Here is an 18621-nt window from a genome sequence, read left to right on the forward strand (position 1 = left end):
TGTGGCTGCACTTCACATGTGAATGGACAGTGCAGTAAAAAGAGCAGCCTTCTGCCCCCATCCGAATAATGAGCACACAGTTTATTTATCATATGCTGTAAATAATGTAAACATGTTTTAGCAGACTTCCTGTACACTTGATTTAAATCTCTTACTCCACCCTCATCATTCATGCATATCTGCAATGTAGCAACATAAACAACAAGATCAGCCATTCACCTTTTACCCCTCCTACATCCTGTTCAGCTGTGATGACATCATCATAGTTCTCTGCTGTGTCCACTACAAAAACGTGAAGATAAATTATATCAATAAGTAGCAAACCTTACATTTTACTGTGTTAAAACGTCAGTCTAAAATTATTTGTCTACATGAATTAATTAAAACATACCTGTCATAATGTTGAAGTTTGGTCCAGCAGTAACAGCATCATCATAGTTATCTGTCATGTCTTCTATCAAAATGTAGAGATAAATGTCATTAAATCAGCATCAGTATCATCAGTGACTGTGTTCATGTTTGAGATTACAGTATTGTTACATTACAAGTCAAACCTGTTACAGTGTCACGCATCCGGCATGTTCTCATAGAAACATGGAAACCTCTGGGAGATCACATGACTGAGATACTTCCCTCAGAACCGGAATACGGCTCGGACTCCATTACCCAGAATGCTTCGGGGAATCACATGACTTCTGACTCTCTATCACGCTCCTATCAGCGCTCTCAGTCACCCAAATACTAATACGTATCACCTGTGTGTGCAGTCATATGACTCGTAGTTTAATTTATAAGCCCGGGCTTTAGTTATGTCTAGTTGCGAGGTATTGTTTCATCGTAAACTACTGAGCGGTCTTCATCATTGTTTGTATCCTGTTTTTGACCGTTTGCTTCGTTTTTTGACTCTGCCTTTTTGCTCGATCCCTTTGTACTTTTGCTGGACTGTGTTTTGATTCGTGTTTTGACCTTTTGCCTGCCTCTACGACTACGTCTTTTGCTTTACCCTTTTGTGTTTGTTTGTCTGGTGTTATGCTCATCATAACACTTCTGCTGGGTTTGCTGGATTTGATCCTTGTCTGTTCTTTGACTACGTTTTTGGATTGTGATTGTGGAAGTAAACCTGATATTGTCCTTTTTATCCGCGAGCGTCTGGTTTCTGTTGAATCGTCACATACAGCAGCTGAGCTCTGATCAGCAGTGATGACAAGTCATCACATCATAATTCTCTGCTACGTCCTCTACACCAAAACACAGAGACATTTAAAGGATGTATAAAGATATAGATTTTAGATTTGTCATGATTTTTGGGCATGTTTACTGAATGTTGGGTTTGTATGAGTCTACTGTACTATAGATTAAGTTTTGAGTTGAAAATGTGAGCTCCATTTGAGTTTTATTTACATAATAATCAGAATTTACACTGATGAGCAAAAACATTGTGACCACTCAAGTGAGTAATTTTGATTATCTCATAACAGTGCATGTCAAGGTCTGCGAGATATTAGACAGTAAGCAAACAGTCGGTTCTCATAGTCGTCATGTTGGATGAAACGGGCAGACATGAAGACCTGACTGACCTTGTCAAGGGCCAGATTGTTATGGCCAGAAGACTGAGTCGGACCATCCCTGAAACAGTAAGGTTTGTGGGACGATCCCAGTCAGTAGTGGTGAGTACCTATCGACAGTGGTCAGAGGAGGGACAAACCAGGTACCAACAACAGTTTGCAGTGAACCACACAGCACACAGTGTTAGGGAATAGTCTGAGGAACATGGAGTTCAAGGTGTTGCACTGGTCTCCAAATTCCCCAGATCTCCATCCAATCAAGCATCTGTGGGATGTAGCAGACAAGTCCAAAGATCTGCTGCTAACGTTTTTGGTGCCACACACCACTGGGCACCTTCAGAGGTCTTGTAAAGCAGGTCAGAGCTGTTTTGGCATCATACAGAGGACCAACACCAGGCAGGTGGTCATAATGTTTTCACTCATTTGTGTAAATTATTTACTCTATGAAATGTAATGAAATAAAAATTAATAAATCAGTTTTTGCCCAGATTTTGTGGACATGATGATCATATGTTGCAGGAACCAAAATATCTCCCTGCATGTAATTGTGAACTGTATCTGTAGGGGGCAGTAAAGCTCCACAAATGAGTCATTACAGTTACTGAATATATGTTCTGAACTTTTTATCTCTACTTAATTCAGACTTCTCTCTAAACTAAAACTCCAAATTATAAACACACCTGCTACACTATCAGAGATCTGTCCAGCAGTGATGACATCATCATAGTTCTCTGCTGTGTCCTCTTTTGCTGATTCACCTAAATCAAATAAAAGCAACCATAAAACCAGCAAGCAACAGTTCAACCATATTTTTTACATTGTGGTTTAATGTTTAAAGATAAAATCAAGGATCAAGTGATTAATTAATAAAAGAACTCACTTATCAGACCACTCGCGATGACATCATCATAATATTCTGTCTTTATTCCAGTCAGAGACTTTGCTGCAAAAAGAAAAAAATATATATATTAAGCATATTATCATTCGAAAATACTCAGGAAAGTACAAATCCATCATTTTACTGAGTACATGTGTATTAATAAATGTAATTAGTTATTACCTACTTCCAGTGCAGTGTTACAATAATTGGTTTTGCTCTAAACTTAAGTGTTCTTGGAATAAAATAAAACTGCCTTAAGAAATTCTCTTATTTCTAAATGGTTAATATTTGTCAGTTGAATAGAGTTTAACACACACACATATTCTGGTCCTCTTACCTGAGAGAAGCTCCTCATCCACATCCTCATATCCTGAATGCTGTTCTTCAGAGAGGATACTTCCTGTTAGAGGAGAGCAGAACAGTCATCAAACACGTTCAGAATGCAGAACCACCCACGATCCTCTGAGTGCTATGGATCATTGTGAACTGGGCTGGTTTCAGGAAATAATATCAGTGCAGACAGTAGAGGGCGCTCTCAGATACAAGACTCAACACTCACTCGGTCGCTGACACACTAGGTCACTTAGTCACTCAGTCTCTTGGTCACTCACTTGGTCAACTAGTCACTCTCTCATTCACTTTCTCGCTCACTTAGTCACTTACTTACTTGTTAACTCAAACGGTCATGCAGTCACCTTTTCACTCCATTCGTCACTCATTTACTTGGTCATTAACACAGTCACTCGCTTTCTTTAGGTCACACATTACCCAACTTATTCTGTCATTTCCCCAGTCATTTGGTCACTCAGTCATTCAGTAAGGAACTCAGTCACTCAATAGGTCACTCAGTCACTCACACTGTCTCTTGGTCACTCATTAGGTCATTTGGTCAGTTATTTATTCAGTCACTCACTCTTGGTGACAAACATGGACGCTTGGACACTCACTCACTACATTATTCACTCAGTCAGTCAGTCTCTCACTCGGTCACTTTGTCACTTTATCACTGTCTCACTTGGTCACTTAGACATACACTAATAGACTGACTGATTATCAACCGACACGCCCACTTAGATCACAAGGTGCGGGCTCATTATTAGTACCCAGAATAAATAAAGTTACGTCAGGGGGAAGAGCCTTTTCATACAAAGCCCCCCAGCTTTGGAATAGCCTACCAGTCTGTGTTCGGGACTCAGACACAGCCTCTATCTTTAAGTCTAGGCTAAAAACTTACCTGTTTAGTCGAGCTTTTGGTTAATTTGTTTTTCTAACTATGTCCCTCTCACTCACTGATTGGGTCACTCACTCATTCACAGTGATTCACAGTGACTCTCGCAGTCTCTGTACCCACACCCCCACACGCACACACACACACACACAAATGATACAAACACACAAAAACTTCCCCTCATCTCTCTCTCTCTCTCATGCACACACACACACCTGCAGCTGTGTGGTTTCTCTGTATGTACAAAAATAGACGTTTAGGAATTACTCAGTTTAACTTCAGCTGCCTAATAGATGCTTATCAGCAGAATTAACACACTACACTACATGTAGATCTACTGTAACTGCACATTACATCTAATATACACTAAACTCTCATTTAACTGATTTTGATTACATTTATTTCATTTCTGTTAAAGTGTTCAATCATTAGCAGGTATAGCTGAGTGTCTTTGTTAGGGCCCAGCCTATGCCGCCGGCCGCCAGCAGAGGGTGACGGTGGCGAGGTGCCACAAGTTCGGGGAACTCCAATTCCCAGAAGGCTTCGGGCTAGTTAAGCCCAACCTGGCACACCTGTGGAATCCTCTACTTAAGGCCGTGGCAAACAGCAGCCCTTTGTCACAGAAGGGTGACAGGTATGGTACTTAGCCCAGGTTGGTATTTAAATGAAATGAAAAGGAAAGGAAAAAAAGAAGAAGGTTGGAAAAACAAAAGGGAGAAATTGCCCCCAAACTACTTAAAAGCTCAAAAGAAGACTTAAACAAGAAATGGCTCCAAGCCATACAAAAAGTGTTTGCTCCGCAAAGAGCAAACAGATGAAACATAAAGCTCACCTTCCTCTCATAATCACAGGGGATGTGTCTTTTGTTTTCTGATTATCTTTTATTTCACTTTTCTATCTCAGCCTTTGTTTGAGCATGCTGCTTTCAGGGTCTCCTTTGTTGGCCTTTTCCCACCATTTTCCAGTTCCCATTTGTAGAGGTGTATTTCCCATCTTCACCTGTGCTTCCTGGTGGCGCAGCAGTAACTCCTTGGACTGCCAATCAGTACATCGGCTGTCCGAGCCTGGCTCTGAGCCACCTCATCGTGCACAATCACTTAATTCACACTCCATCACCTCAATACATTCATTTAAGACCCTTTCTCTCTGCACTTGTGTCCACTTCCCTACCATCCTGTAACAGTCTTTTGTTATGTTTAATGTAAGTATTCTTGAATTTAATACAAAAATCCTCATGCAGGACACTCACCCCTTTGAGTCGAGTCATTTCTTTTAGTGATGTGTCTGTGGTCGATTTCCTCATAGACTGCCTCAGTCAGAGTCTTACGCCTCCTCTTAGAGAGCACTGTGAGGGAGACAGAGAGAATCATAGAGCCAGTTTAGTACAAGAGAAGACTGGTGACAGATTGAAGGACTAATGATGTTTAGAGAATGTACAGAAAGTGGATTGTAGATGATCTCTGAATCTCTCTACCTCTCCTGAGCACTCTGTTCTGGTAAAACAGCACCACCAGAAGCACTAAGGCCAGGAAGAGCAGCACTCCCAGAACCAGGAGAGACACTGGATAGATGGACGGAACAACTGATGGAAGAGTTTCTATAGGAGTGTTTGTTCTCTTCAGTGTCTGACCAACTGCAAATAAAAACATAGAATAGAAAATGTGTAGATCACTGAACAATCTATTCAGAAACAATTCGAAAAATGAGCAAAGAGACAAAAAAGTACCTGTGGTGATGGAGGTGGTGGTTTTTGTTGTGGGTACAGCAGTAGAAAGTACAGATATGTCTGTAAATACAGAAACAAAACATAAAAATAAGCAACCAACAAAGCACAAAACATAAATATTGACTAAATTTGTATATGTGTTACAAATAAAGAATTGCAAATTTCAAACTAGCTTTAGACAATATTAATAAATTCACATTTTAATGCAGGCTAGCAGTTTATTAACACTGAGATTAAAGTGATTCCTTTGGAATCAGAAACTCCAAAAACTAGCAGCCTCCTCTGACCTGCACAGGTGACTCCAGCGTCCTGCCTGTGGGAGCAGTCAGTGTGGTTCTTCAGGGAATGAGGACAGTCCCACAGGTGAATCTCATTCCCTCTACACTTCACTCTGTTCAGCCAGATAGGCCCTTCACCAGCACCAAAGACAGCACTCCCATCAGCACTCAACGCCGGCCCACAGCTCAGCTGCCTGCAGACCACCTGAGCATCCCTGATGTCCCACAGATCAACACAGACGGATCCCCACTCAGCGTTGTGATACACCTCCAGCCTCCCAGAGCAGCTTCCATTTCCTCCCCTTAGCCTGAGAGGTAGGTGATCTACATCACACACATCAAATATGAGATCACATGTGAGGAGATACAGAATAACCAATGTAGGCATAGAATTAATGGAAAAGAGCAGCAAAGTGCAATGTAAATGTTTACTCTGTATAAAAAACAAACAAAAAAAAACAAACAATGCTCAAACATTAATGTTTGTATGAAAAAGCAGGGTGACAATAATGTAATAATCAAACATTATTCTTCAATGTTTGCAGGAGTTCTTACTTGAGCACGGCCTGTGACGGGGAGATGAAGAGCATTTCAGATGGCTTCGTAACACACGATCATTTTCCTCTTCTGTGAGTATATTAACAATTCATTAATCATTGAGCTGTACACACAGAAGTATTTTGCTTCATTTTTATTTATTCCTCTAGAACATACAGTTCCTAGTTTTTGGTCTGGTTAATTTCACATTTTATGGCAAGGACTGTTGGTACAAAAAGAATATAATGGAAAAATATTTTCACATTCCACTCATATCAGCATACAAAACCACTTTAATCTGCTTACCTGAGCAGGTAATGCTAGCCACTTCATTTTGACTAGCACACATGTTATCTCCCCAGGGAGAAGATGGACAATGCCACAGAGTGGAGTCATGATTCCTACATTTCAGATTATCCAGCCAGTTAGGAGCTGATTCCACTCTTGCTTTGGCTCGGTTCTCACTACCAGATCTTCCACAGTTCAGCTCTTGACAGATCAAACTTGCTGTTTCTTCATCTATTCCATTTTCACACACATTACCCCAGGTTCCATTGTAGAACACTTCCAGATTCCCTTCACAGCCGTCAGTGAGCCTGATCTCTTTAAATTCTGGTGGTAGAAAGGTAATATAAAGTAGTGTAAACTTTGATTTTTAATAAATACATTTTTACATATTATATGCTGCTTGAATCAACATTAACTTCCTTAATATCACTTTACCTGAGCACACAACTCCAACATCATCCTTGTGTCCACATTCATCCTCTCCACACAGCTGAAATCTGCAGTTCCACAGGGACGCCTCGTTCCCCTCACACTCCACCTCATTCAGCCATATGGGTCCAGTTCCTGGTCCAAACTGGGCTGGTACTGGAGCACTGAGAGCCACTCCACACTGCAGCTGTCTGCAGACCACCTGTGCATCCTTAGTATCCCACAAGTCATCACTCACTGTCCCCCATGAGCCGCTGTGGAAAACCTCCAGCCTTCCTGCACAGTCTCCCCCAGAACCAACCAGCCTGATGGAGCTGTGAGCTGATTTAAACTTACCTACACACACACACACACACACACACACACCATAATAACTCAATGCAATTAAGTAAGTTATTCTTCTGACTGTGAAATCACACTAATGTTTAAAATATATTTTGAAAGAGTTTAGATAAGATTTTTAGCTACTACTGGTGGTGCAGTTAGGACTATATATATATATATATATATATATATATAGTGTGTGTGTATATATATATATATATATATATATATAGTGTATATGTGTGTGTGTGTGTGTATGTGTGTGTGTGTGTGTTTATTTTTTTATATATATATATATATATAATATATATATATATATATATATATATATATATATATATATATATATATATATATTATATGCGTATATGTATGTATGTAAACAGACACATGCTCACTGAGCATTTTATTAGGATCCTCTCCTTGTTTCTACACTCTTTGTCCATTTTATCAGCTAGGAGCACTTTGTAGTTCCACAATTACAGACTTTCAGCCATCTGTTTCTGTGCATAATTTGTCAGCCCCCTTTTACCCTGTTCTTCAATGGTCAGGACCCCCCACCACAGGATCAACACAGACCATGGATCATTCTTAGCACTGCAGTGACACCGATGTGGTGGTGGCATGTTAGTGCATTTTGCGCTGGTACAAGCGGATCAGACACAGCAGAGCTACTTATGTTTTTAAATACTCCACTCACTGTCCACTCTATTAGACACTCCTAGCTTGTTGGTCGCCTTGTAGATGTAAAGTCAGAGCTGATAGCTCATCTGTCGCTGGACAGTTTGTCTTGGTCATCTTGGTCACCACCACGTCAGCGTCACTGCAGTGCTCAGAATGATCCACCACCCAAGTACCTGCTCAGTGGGGGTCCTGGCCATTGAAGAACAGGGTAAAAGGGGGTCAACAAAGTGCACCTATATGATAAATACAGCTCATAAAATGGACAATGAGCGTAGAAACAATGTAGTTTTCCATGCAAAGGGGGGGTCTTTGTCAAAATTTGCATAAAAATAGTCACTAGAACCACACACACACACACACACAGAGACCGCTTATCCTTCTGGGTCACGGTAGGGCGCCGGAGCCTATCCCAGCTGTCATTGGGTGGAAGGCAGGATACACCCTGGACAGGTGTCACTAGAAGCAGTGTTGAGGTTAGTCTGTTGCTTTCTCGCTCTCGCTTGTAAACTATCACTGGGGCAGGACCCCTCTTGTCACTGGGGTGGTACCCTCAGGGTACACCTCAGTACCTTCAATTAGGGAACATAACTGTACCATAATCCATTGAATTTATAGGTTCTAAGTTGTGTTGACTCCACACACCCTGTCTCGTCTCCAGACTTTTTATTTTATTGATCTGTTTTAAAACATTAGCTTATGAAAAGGTACAAATACATACTTTTCACCTGGGAAAAACTTATTTAAGGTACACAACTGGACCTTAAAACCACTGTTGTACTTTTGAGGGTTCATTCGCATTGTTTGTACCTTAATGAACAGAAAATGTACCTACACAGACCCTTTATTTCTAACAGTGCTTCTCTAAAATGTATCCATAACCACCACTTAACCATTTCATGCATAAATTAGTAAAAATTGTTTTCAGATTAAAAAAATATATATATATATTATTCAGATCTGCATTAACAATTCTATGAAATTTTATTTTACATAATCACTTTTAATAAAAGTTACTGAACTGCCCACGTATGGGCACAGTTGCATTATGCATTAGTGGAGTAAAACAAAGGATGAACACACAAAAAATATATATATTTCTAAGCATGTTTATATCTTTCATTACATCTGTCATTTTCAATTGCAATATATGCAAAAACTAACATCTAATACTAATATTTAATAATAATGAACTCTAAGCTTGCTTTTCCTGTTCAAAAAGCACTGATTTGTAACTTTTCAATAAAAAAAAAACGCAAAACATTTAAAATTTGTGAGGGTTTATCCTTTTTTCACTAAAAAAATATGCAGCAACACTTAAACATACAACAACTAATACAAAAATTAATAAAGCTGTTCCAACTTATGCCTTAACTGAAGACCGGGTCCACATGATGTTGAGACCAAAGCATGACCAAGACCGCTAGTTTATGGTCTCAAGACTGGACTCGAGAGCAAGAATGGACTCGAGTACTACAACACTATTAGCTACTGTAACACTTACCAGAGCAGGTGATTGAGAGCTGTTCTCTGGAGCTGCAGTTGACTGTTTCTGCACTGCTGCAGTTCCCCAGATGAGCTTCACTCCCAGAACAATTGAAACCCATCACACACATGTGTCTGTGTTCAGGACTGGATGTAGAGGAGCTGGAGAAGTTGAGCACAGAGCCACAGCCCAGCTGTCTGCAGACCACAGAGGCCTCCGACTCACTCCAGGAGTCCAGCAGAACTCTCCTCCAGTCCTGCATGAAGAACACCTCCACCTCCCCCTCACACTCCATCCCTCCAGACAACCGCATTCGCCCCTCATGAAATGCCAGAGAGGAACCTGAAGAGGAAAAAATATCACTTAACTAAACACTTTCTTTGACTGGAGGCTTCTTACACAGGCATTTCTGAGAAGGACTACATGATTTTAAGAGCTCACCACTGCAGATGACTCCAGCATCCTGTTTATGAGAGCATACAGTTCGACTCCATGATGAAATGGGACATTTTGACAGGTGTGTTTCGTTCCCCTGACAATCAAACACATCAGCCCAGATCTGGCCACTCCCCTCCCCAAACCAGTCTGACCCCAACACAGCCACAGCACTCCCACACTTCAGCTGACCACAGAGGACACTGGCAGCTCTCATATCCCAGCTTACATCACACACTGTGCCCCACTCACTGACGTACTGGAGTTCCACTCGACCAGAACAGGAGTCCAAGCCGCTCACCAGCCGAGCCTGAGTGTGACCTGAATAAACAATAAAGAGCTTAGTGAAAGTGTATATAAGAGAGAAAAAAATTAACACTTGTAGAAACCACTGATTGCAGATATAACTGTGATAGTGTGATTGTTCGTTAATCGTCTCTGTAAACAATGTTTTAACTTTGATACTTAACTAGAACATATCAGTCCCACGTCATTGTCATGGGTGAATTTCTCCTTGAGTGAAGTTGATGTTGGACAGAAGTGAATCTGAGATTCGTTGCCGCTACACTGAAGCTGTTCTGACCACACCTGACCCTCCCCTCTGCCAAAAGGAGCTGCTCTTAGCACCTCCACTGGAGGTCCACAGCCCAGCTCTCGACACACAACCTCTGCATCCTGTTGGTCAAAGTCACCATCACACACCGTTGCCCAGTTACTCTTAAGAACCACCTCCACTCTCCCAGAGCACACATGAGGACCATCAGCAAGTCTGGGTTTACGACCTGTGCATTTAGAAAAAGATGAAACAGTATTTAAAAGACAAACCTTTCATGTCTTTGTATGCTATACTGACTGAATGATTGGCAATTTAAAAAAAACATTTTTTTTTCCTTCATACTTTTTTTTTTTAGACTCATTTCCCAAAACTTCAGACACTATTTAATGATTTTGACACGTTGTCATTTTGAGAACCCTGCACTAAAAAAATTATATTTTGTCAAGTGAAATAATCTTAAATCTAGTTAATATATCTAATATGTCTCACTGTTGTAAGATTGTGACTTGTTTCTAGATATTTTAGCACTCAATACAATACTCAAGTCATTCAAAGCAAAATTCAATTATTATCCAATTATGTGAACACTACACAAGATGAAAAATTGTTCACACACTAAACAGAAACCTCAAGATGCATAAATAAGACCAATATTACTAACTGATTGACTGAAATCAATTTTCCAATTAAGTGTTTTCAGTGTATGCAGTATAATGCGTTATACAAGTCCTCTTCCCTTTATTCAACTAATTTTTAGTTTTTATTTTTTTCAGAGAGTCTTTAATTTTTCATGGGACACTAGCTCAGGGTTTGCTTTCTGCATTCACGTGTAGTTGTCAGTGTAAAGCTGAAGAAAGCAAAGTTCACTTATTCACTTTAGCAGGTTGCTTAACTAAACCTGGAAGTGCTCGAGCCTAAGTAAATTGGGAGTCCAATATGCTATGCCACCTTTTCTTCATACCTCAGCTTTCCTACATAATTTTCATTGAAGGGACTAAATAGAAATTCCAATGATGAGGATTGAGGAAACTTTTGTTGTTTTTAGCACACCTGTTCCAACTCTTGCTAATTTACAAGCCCCTCCTCATAAATAAATAAATAAATATGCAGAACAGGGGTTACTCCTGGACCATTTGTGATTAAGAATAAACTTTCATGGTTACTTCATGACTAACGTTTTATGCCTTCTTCACATTTTTGTATAAATTCTTATGTATACCCATTTGTGGTGCACTAACATGTAAAAGAACCAATTTTATTACATGTAAAACAAATTGAATGGATACCTAGTTTTCGAAGTATAGTTTGAATCGAATATATCACAACTAAGGATAAGAAGCATAACAAGCAATCAACAATTAGTAATTGGTAGAAGGTATATGACTCTTCAAGAACTATAGTTTCCAATTGGACTACATAATGTTCTTTGTCTGGCTGTTTTTTGTACTTTCTTCATCATATCTTTGATCTGTGTGTACACTTAACATTGTATGTCACCGTCCTGCCTTCTCTACCCTCCTACCTTACCCTACCCTGTTGTGAAATGCAATAAAAAGTTGATCACAAAAAAATAAATAAAATATCAATGATAATATTTAGGCTGACTATAATTCAGTGATGTGATGACTTAACTGCAGTTTACCTAAGCAGATGACTCCAGCATCTTGACCATGATGACAATTATGTTTACCCCATCCCGTTGATGCACAGTTCTTCAGCATAGACTCTGATCCACTACAGTCCACATTATCCATCCAGATTGGTCCATGACCGCGTCCAAAATGAGCACTTCTCGGAGCATCTACAGCGTCTCCACAGCCCAGCTCTCTACACACCACTGCAGCATCACTCATATCCCAGTAATCACTGCACACTGTTCCCCACTGTCCTCTATGAAGAATCTCCACTCTCCCAGCACAGCGACTGCCACCATCCACCAACCTCACATTGTCTGCACAACACAAAGAAACAAAGAGATGCAAGACAAGAGAATGACAATATTATTTTCATTTCAATACAGCACATCAGTCAAAGAATATAACAATAACAGAAAAGGATGCAGCTTTTACCAGAACACACTAGTCCCACATCATTGTCATGGGAGCAGGTGTGTTTGAGTGAAGATGATGTTGGACAGAAGGAAATCTGAGATTCATTGCCTCTACACTGAAGATCCTCTGACCACACCTGACCCTCCCCTCTGCCAAAAACAGCTGCTCCCAGCACCTCCACAGGAAGCCCACAGCCCAGCTCTCGACACACAACCTCTGCATCCTCTTGGTCAAAATCAGCATCACACACTGTAGACCAGGTCTCGCCATGAAGCACCTCCACTCTTCCAGAACAGCAAGAACCACCAACCAGCCTGACTCCTGAAAGAACACAATTCAACATTTCAACAATTTATTAAAATTAAATTAAATATAAAACAATGTAAATAAATGGCTGTGAGTCTCTATTTTTTCCATTTAAATACAGAAAAAAATGGAAAATTTGGGAGGGTTGTCACATACAATCACAGTGCATACCCATGCTAACCACCTGTGTAAACTTAACATTTTAAAGATGTTATTTACCTAGTTTTGCAAGCTGTAACAGGTGATGTTACATTTTCCAACATGTTAGAATTGATCATGACAATATCTAATAACATGCATGACAAGTACTAAAAACAAGAATGAGCAGCAGTCAAAGAAAGTACATGGGGCTGAGGTGGGGAACAACCATAAGAGCAATAATCATAGTGAAGGCCACTTGTGATGTGTGTAGATACAGGGAATGGAGAAAAGGATAGTAGAGCTTTCATTCTTTGTTTTTTTCTGCACAAATCAGTGTGGAAATGAGCGCAGAAATGAGAGTACATGAGAGACCTGAAACAACTGCACTAGCAGCTGCTCTGGTGGAAGACAATTTTCATATTAATTTTCATAAGATAGCAGGATTGGTCATCAGGAGCTCTTTTTTATGGATCTCTCCACGTGAATGATGTGTGTGAGCCTCAAAAGTGTTGTAATGTGTGCCCCACTATGGAGCTTGAAAAAACTGATTGCAAATAATAATAATAAATATTATGTCAGCACTGCAGTGATTCTAGGGCACTGGGCAAGTTGTGTTTTCTTGGCTTTAGCCTTCAAAAACCTCAAAAACTACTTCTCATAATAAAGCAATAGAAACAAAGCTGAGTATACCGTCAGTTTGCCATTTTTAAATCAGCATTATGGGGGTTTTTGAAGACTGCCCCACTGAACTGTGTCCAAGCCCAGTAAGCATCTGCAGAGAAATAGCTATGCTATGCACAGTTACAAATAATGGGGAATTACAACTTAAATAAGTTCTAGGTTGAAAACATTAAGAAGTGTCACTGCACACGAATACACATTTATTCTGGCTAATTATCTTTAACCTTCAATAAAGATGATTCATGGTTCATATATGAGCAAAAGAGAAGATACAAAGAAAACATAAAAAGAAACTTAATGAGACTTAATAAAGAGACTTAATAATCACATTTAAGTGAACCACTTTATAGCAACACCTACCCGCACAAATGACTCCAGCATCTTTAGAGTGATCACATTTATGTTCACCCCACCCTGGTGATCTACAGTTCTTCAGTGAAGACTCGGATCCTCTACAGTGCATATAATTCATCCAGATCGGTCCTGATCCTGGTCCAAAGTGAGCATCACTCAGTGCATCTACAGCCTCTCCACAGCCCAACTCTCTACACACCACTGCAGCATCACTCATATCCCAGTAATCATCACACACTGTTCCCCACTGATCATCATGAAGAACTTCCACTCTCCCAGCACAGCGACTGCCATCCACCAGCTGGACACTGTCTGTAGAATGTGAGGGGGAGAGGAATATGGATACAAAAAGACAGACAAAATCAAAGCAAGAATATGTGAAGCATCACATAAATGATATTGACAATAGTATTGGGAGACCTACACATTACACCCACAGGAGCTTTCATGATATCCCATTCTAAATCCGTGGGTATTAATATGGAGTTTGTCTATATAGTTTACCTCAGAAATCATAAATAAAGCATCATACATAGCATATCAATTGAGTTGAATTGAAGCTCTTCAATGGAAATGAAAACCTGAACTAAATTCAGTTTTATTGAGATGTTATTACCAAAGGCATCATTGTGAGGATTTCCTGAGCAGATGACTCCAGCATCGTTATAATGATTACAATGATGTTTACCCCACCCTTTTGAGCTACAGTTCTTCAGAGAAGATTCTGATCCTGTACAGCCCACATTATCCATCCAGATTTTTCCTGATCCTGGTCCAAAAAAAGCTCTTTTCACTGCATGTACAGCATCTCCACAGCCCAGCTCTCTACACACTACTACAGCATCATTCCTGCTCCAACTATTATGACACACAGTTCCCCACTCTCCTCTATGAAGAACCTCAACTCTTCCAACACAGCGACTTCTGCCATCCATCAACCTCACACTGTCTGTAACAAAGTGAGAGAGAGAGAGAAATGCATTGTTATCTAGTGCTAAAATCAGAACTTTGTGAGAGATGTCTTAAATACACCAATCACCCTGACCTTATTATCCAGCCATTAAACAAATAAGTAAGTATGTAAATAAATAAATACATACATACATACATACATACATACCTCTCATGAATAAACATGCAATTGGGATATTGTTGGAAGAAAAAAACATGAAGTAAATTATAAATATATTTAATGTTATAATTTGCTTACCATTTCCCACTGGTACTTAAATGTAGGTATAGCAGAATAAAACAAGAGAATGAGGAAAAAGATTGTAACAATTAGGGACTTGTGTAATCAGCAAAAAAAGAAATACAGAAAAGGCCATTGTTCTGCTGCTATTTCTTGACACGTCAACAGAAAAGGTGCACACGCTCAGCACCCAAACCGCAGGGGGGGTTCACCAGCAGCCCTATACTTCACCATCACAGTGACCAGCCCCCAAAACAAAACCCACACAATAACCTCACTCCTTGGAACAGAATAACATAATAAACACATACTTTAAACTAACAGACAACAACATTAAACAACACAATAAGTGTCTTTGCTGGAGGGCATGCTTATCATGAGCCTTTGCATGTGGCCATCTGCAAAGCCATGCCTCTAGAGTCTCTTATGAAGTGTAATAAAACCAATTACTTTTATACATGTGAATTTTATGCTTTATTATGGATAAAAGATTTATTATGCGTCTGTCTTCTATCTTTGTGTTATTTTGAATAAGAACTCACAGCGGAATGGCTCTTTACTTTTAAAAATTTAGCTCCTAGCAGGCATGTTCATCCAACACTGCAGCAGCTCATAACAGGCAGGCTGGAGTAGAAAGAAAACTTACCTCTCTTAAGTGCACGGCTATGGAAGGCTTGTATTGTCATCCAAGGACAGAAAACTTAATATAGTAATGTAGTAATATACACATTTATTGCTTTAATTACCTAAAAAAAATGTAATTTATTAGTTACACAGAAACCACAATGTAAGTGCTGTTCTTACATTCTTACTCTGTAAGTACAGAGAAACAATAGGGAGCAGGCTAGATTCTGAAGTTTCCACTGTTCTCCTGTTCTTACTCTATAAACACACAAAACAAACAAAAGAAATGGACAATTCAAGTTACATTCAGCAAAATGAAACCACACCAAACAGTTACATAAATGAATGTCACAGCACCTCATAATTAGGCCTCAGCACCACCATGTACTAAACCCACAGCAAAGGAAAAACACAAATTTCACTTACTAAACTACAGCTAAACCACACTACTAAATGTCCATAAGTTAAATAGTGCTTTAATAGTAGGGCAACACTTGGAGGTACAGATGAAACTTAGCTCATAAGGGGGGAAGCACCAAGTTGCTATCCCCGTGCAACCGTTCCAGCATTCTATACTTTTGACCTGCACACACCACTCTAGCTGCTGTGGCTCCACTTCGGGCCGCATCACGTCTGCTGGTACCTCCAGGAATAAAGGACTAAAATCAGCGCCCTGTGGCAACTCCAGTGTTGTATCGATTTTTCAAAAACCCTGTTCATTTTGCCCATAGAGAAATCAAGCTTAGACTCAAGAGTTCCTGATATAGGCATAACGTGAGCTACAGACTGACACTAAGCTACACAAAAGTAAGACAGGCTATAGCAGTGTCCTGACGAGTTATGTTACTTTATCAAAATATCCTACCAAAGCTCATATTTATAGGTAGCACCATACACAAAACCTATAGATAGGACATTTTGATAGCCTAAATCTCCTCATTAAAAATACTAATGGCCTGAAAACTACTAGGCTGAAGTCAGCTTTTTATTGGCTAGCTTCTTGTTCAAATTTTCCTGTTTCACTTTAAATGGTGCAGCTGTTGTGATTCGCTATTACATACATTAGCAGATGGGACAAAACAGTACTGACCTATACTGACGATCTGTGAAACAGCAAAAATGAGTTAACATTACCAACCCATCAAGCAGAAGCAGAGCAACCTGCTCATCCCTTTTAATGCATTTCAACTCTCAATGAAGCTGAAGTCAGCTTCTTATTCGCCAGCTTCTTGTTCAAATGTTCCTGTTCCACCTTAAATGATGCAGCAGTTATTATTGTAACCCCTGACAATTTAAAGTGGAATGGAAAAATTCAAACAAAAAGCTTGCAAATGTCCTTATCAGTTTTTTTTTTACCAGCATTAAAGGAATATGACAATATTTTGATGGCCTAAATCACCTTGGGGGAAAGGAGTAACATTCATAGACATGTATACATGTCTATATGTCTATGGTAACATTAAGCTAATTTTTATCTCCCCTTATTCTGTACATGGAAATACACCACCACACTGGCAAAGTTTGCTGGTTTGCACAGTTTTTTAGGCTGCCGGTCTAATGACATCAATATAGAGCGCACCAACAATAGCTGACATGTATCACTATTCATATTTTGACTCTCTAATGACCTCATAATTTAGAGGATCCTGTGATCTCCAAGTGAAAAATGTTCATAGGACAAAAAGTATCAGCTTTGGAACATTTCTGAATATCACAGGATGCAACAGAATCATTTTTCAAACCCCTTTTAGACCTTTTTAGAGTTCATTATATGGGCAAAAGAGCATGGTATGATTACAAAATGAAGACAGGACTACAGTGTTGTCTTTAGTTATATTGGTTTCATTTATATTGGTTTACTCTGTTAACTCTTTTCTGTCTTTCCCTACAGGTTCCCTAGTCCCATCTCCCCCCTTCTACACACAGCCAGCTCTGCCAGCCAGTATAAGGCAAGCCCTGGAAGGCGCCCGCACTCTCCTGAGGATCAGGGCAGATCAAGAACAAGGTAAGTATTTCTTCTGTGCACATTTTAATATCACCTAGGCTTTAATCCAACAGTCATTGTCCCTTTTAATGTCCCAGTGTCCTTTCACAGACCTGGTGATGGGGGCAAAAACATTTTTTATTAGTTCCTGCATGTCTTACTATAAATATGCTATAAATGTGTATATTACTACATTACTATATTAAGTTTTCTGTCCTTGGATATCAATACAAGCCTTCCATAGCCGTGCACTTAAGAGAGGTAAGTTTTCTTTCTACACCAGCCTGCCTGTTATGAGCTGCTGCAGTGCTGGATGAACATGCCTGCTCAGAGCTAATTTTTAAAAGTACAGAGCCATTCCACTGTGTGTTCCTATTCAAAATCATACAATGAAGATAGAAGACAGAAGCATAATAAATCCCTGGAGTATGGTCATTTTAAAAATGGTTGCATGATTTATGACACCAATTACAACAAAAAATCATGACACACTAAACAAAATATTCTGTTAAAACGTTCTGTTCTTTTCATTCCAGGTATGTGAATTTATTTATATGTTGAACTGACAAAGTGAGAACTTACCAGCTGTGGTGAGTGTGATTGTGGAGGACAGAAGAATGAGAGCCACACAGCTATCCATCTCCCTCTGACCTTCACACAGTCCGTTTAACTCAGCAGCAGAACAAACTTCACCTCCACTCCCCCAGAGAGGCTGAAGAAACTGAGAGAGAGAGAGAGAGAGAGAGAGAGAGAGAGAGAGGGAGAGAGAGAGAGAGAGAGCTCCACACAGCCACCAATCACACTCACTATGACCTTATTAGAAAGAGAAGAGGAAATAATCAAACATTTTCAGTGACAAATCAGAGGAGGCATTT

The 18621-nt window shown here is 39.7% G+C and overlaps 1 pseudogene; it reads right to left on the reverse strand.

Annotated features, from left to right (window-relative positions):
* Positions 1-380: 380 nt before the first annotated feature.
* On the reverse strand, positions 381-18386 carry LOC118800635 (annotated as a pseudogene).
* Positions 18387-18621: the final 235 nt, after the last annotated feature.

This window comes from Colossoma macropomum, unplaced genomic scaffold (genome assembly GCF_904425465.1).
Source record: "Colossoma macropomum unplaced genomic scaffold, Colossoma_macropomum, whole genome shotgun sequence".
Lineage (NCBI taxonomy): Eukaryota > Metazoa > Chordata > Actinopteri > Characiformes > Serrasalmidae > Colossoma > Colossoma macropomum.